This window comes from Leuciscus leuciscus (genome assembly GCF_965113295.1).
Source record: "Leuciscus leuciscus genome assembly, chromosome: 8".
Classification (NCBI taxonomy): domain Eukaryota; kingdom Metazoa; phylum Chordata; class Actinopteri; order Cypriniformes; family Leuciscidae; genus Leuciscus; species Leuciscus leuciscus.
In genome coordinates, this window is record NC_138732.1 from 14,159,622 (window position 1) to 14,162,766 (window position 3,145).

Below are 3,145 nucleotides of genomic sequence, written 5' to 3' on the forward strand. Positions count from 1 at the left end.
ATTCCTCAGCTTGCTCTGGGAAATTGAAATTTTGACCTGAACTTCTTGAAGACCAGGAGCCTGAAAGTTTAGAAAGAAAGATAGCGAAGAGACTCCTTTATTCTCTTCTCTCTCAATGTTCCCTCAATCATTGTGAAATGTGTAAGGAGGGCAGCAGAAGTCGACAGAGGTCAAAACGAGAAAAAAATTGAAGGGAGGGAGGCAGAGCAGTGCATGATTAAATTAATAAGGAATAAGAAAGAGAGAGCGCTTCTCATCACGCCTTTCTCTTCTCTTTTTTTACCCAACCACATAGAGTGTTCCTCACAGCAACTTGACATATACTCCCTTTGATTCTTTTCTCACCCTTCCATGCCATAGACAACCTTTCATGAAGTGGACAAAGATGAAAAGAGAAACAGATAAAGGAATAAAAAGGTGGCTGGTATGAAGATAAGCTGATCTAGAGACAAAAGAGCACAGAAGAGTTCAATCACCATCTCCTCTAGTCTGAATTGGCAGAACATAGATTGACGTGTGCATGTGTGTGTGTGTAAGCATACTTTGCTTTCATCACTAAATTCATCTCATGAATGTGAGTGTAAAGAGAAACCTCACCGCAGATGCCTTTAGCCAAAACAATTTACAAATGAAAAGTGCAAAAAGGGTAGTTAGTCAATCAAGTATGGAAGCCTGTAAAACCTTAGAGTTTAAAAAAGTAATTGTGACTTTACATTTCACTATTGTGATGTTAATGCTCACAATTGTGACTTTTTTCTCATAATTGTAACTTTATTTCTTACAATTTAGACTTTATATCTTACAAATGTGACTGTTTCTCACAATTTTAACTTTATGTCTCCCAACTGTAACTGTGTATCTCACAATTTGACTTTATATCTGGCAATTATTACTTTGTTTTAAACACATACTAATGCCAAGTTTATATCTCACAATGTGACTTTAAATCTCACATATTTGACTTTATATCTCACATATTTGACTTTACCTCTACAATGTGTCTTTATTTTACACTTTGTCTCACAATTCCCTTTATTGTTTTTTTTTTTTTTTTTTTGAAGTGGAAATAGGGCTGCTGGAAGAGATGTGTCTTAATAAATGTTTTTGAAGATTGCAATGTTTGTTTGGGTGAAGGCTGGGTGAGTTGCACCACAAAGGAATAGTGAATGTGAAGGTTTCGGAAAGTGTCCTTGTACCAGACTGCGGTAAGTATTTGTTTTCAGGGCTTGCATAAGTCGTGGTTGAACCATGGGAAAAGAAAGTGACCTCACTTTTCCACCTTGTGTTTTTCACAGTGTGTCTTACACATTCAGTCAAATGCAATGTACTACACATTACCCATTACCCCCTGTGTCTACACAACCTCAGAAATCATCTTTCACATTACTGAAAGCATGCAAGATTAATGTGTCATCTCCTGGCCTTCATATAAAACCATATGAATGAACTTTAATATTAAATAGGTTTGCCTTAGGGAGATGAACCGCTCTTTGCTTAGTTGTCCTTATATTCTCTCTCCCTTTCTCTCCTTCTCTCGTTTTTTTTATCTCTCTCTCTCTCTCTCTCTTTCCCTCCCTCCCTTTCTGATGACTTATGGCTGTTACAATGTGAGAGCCACTTTAATTTGTCCAGTGTTCATGGTGCCATACATTCAGAAATATGGCTTCTCTGAGAGGGGAAAAGCATTGTGGGAACATCATGCACAACACAATGGTGACAGTTCATTTGTAACCCCCTTTGCCTCATGCTATTAAATGCAGACAGTGTGACTCCTTCCAATAAGGCTTCTAGTTTAATTAGTTCTTCAGGTTATCTGAAATTGTATGAATTTAAGATTTAGAGGATACCATTTATTAGGTCACCTCTCAGCACAGAGGCCTGCAGGACTTTCTGCCCTCTGAAAGCAAAGATCAGGCTCTGTATGGAGGTCACTTATTGCACCCTGTCAGATGGCAAGAATGATTTATTGTAGTAGTCATTCATTTAACCAAATATCAGAAAATGTTATGTTATTTGTTTGATTAGAGTGTTTTGTTATTGATAATTTGTAAATGAATAACATTTCTAAATACAGCGATAGTTCACCCAAACATTGACACTTAAACTCCATATATCACAAAGAAAGAAAGTCATGTCTGGATGACATGAGCGACTAAAACTATTAAAAATAATTTCTGTTAATTTAAATAAAGCAGAAATAAAATAAAATAGCAATATGAAAAACTTAGAAAACTTAGAAGAAATATGCTGTTAAATAGTTTGAGAATTGCCATGAGCAAAATAAATAAATAATGATAATCGAATTGAATTTTACCCTAGTGGTGGTGTGTGGATATGTAGATATGTAGTCTATATATAATGCATTCATGAACGCTGGGCAATTAACATGTGCAATACAAGACACTTAAATTTATTTAGCACACCATAACACTTATTTACCTTCCCGGTAACACTTTATTTTGATGGTCCCTTTTGAACATTCTGTTGACTATAAGTAACTTTTGCAACTACATGTCAACTAACTCTCATTAGAGTATTAGTGTACTGTCTGCTTAATATCTGATAACTCTTTATTGTGATGTTCCTCCAACAGACTGACTATAAGTAACTTTGCAACTACATGTCAACTTATTCTAACCCTAACCCTACCAGTCTACTAATACTCTACTAATACTCTAATGAGAGTTAGTAGACATGTAGGTGCAATTTTACTTCTAGACAACAGAATGTATTAAAGGGACCATCAAAATAAAGTGAAACCACATTCCCTTACATTTGTATATAACATACCTGTACATAATTGTGTATTTTTATATTTTTATTTTCTGTGTCTTGTCGTTGTCATTCTGTCTGTGCTGTGGAAGCTTCTGTCACCAAAACAAATTCATTGTATGTGTAAACATACTTGGCGATAAAGCTCATTCTATTTCTGATTATGATTATGAAACACACAAGGTAATTGCTTTTGTGAAATACAGATTTAATGCCTTACTAGAAAATGTACCTGGCAACTTTATAGCAATTTTCCCAGTCAAAAATAGAGGTATATTTACTGATCATGCAATTTTGTCGAACAATGAGGTGACCCAATCCACATCAAAAAAGAAAAAAGAAATTAGCTTTTGATATAGGTTACTAAAATGGC